We start from the raw sequence: 367 nt of genomic DNA, 5'->3' as shown, positions 1-367 counted from the left end.
ACATTTTTACAATAATTAAATTAGAGGAGTCATAATTATAATTTATAGTTTGTGTAATTGGAATTCAATAAAGAAAAAAAATAGTCTTTGAAAATTTATATAATTTTCAGTTACATTTTAGTAGTAAAGTGTGGATTTAAAGTATGAATTAATGTATATGATTAAATGTGTTTTTGGTAAATAAATATTAAATTTAAAATAAAAATAAATATCAGATATCAAATGGAGCAATAAAGAGAGAGTGAACCTTACTATATATATATAATTAACTCCTTTCATTTTCTTTGCCATTTGTTTATAACTTATGGCGTAATTAAATTTTGTATTGAATGATTGTCATAAACATTTAATTATATATATATATATA

The sequence above is a fragment of the Capsella rubella genome, unplaced genomic scaffold (genome assembly GCF_000375325.1).
Source record: "Capsella rubella cultivar Monte Gargano unplaced genomic scaffold, Caprub1_0 scaffold_7, whole genome shotgun sequence".
NCBI lineage: Eukaryota > Viridiplantae > Streptophyta > Magnoliopsida > Brassicales > Brassicaceae > Capsella > Capsella rubella.
The sequence above is the reverse complement of the archived record's forward strand: the minus strand, read 5'-3'. Positions refer to the sequence as shown.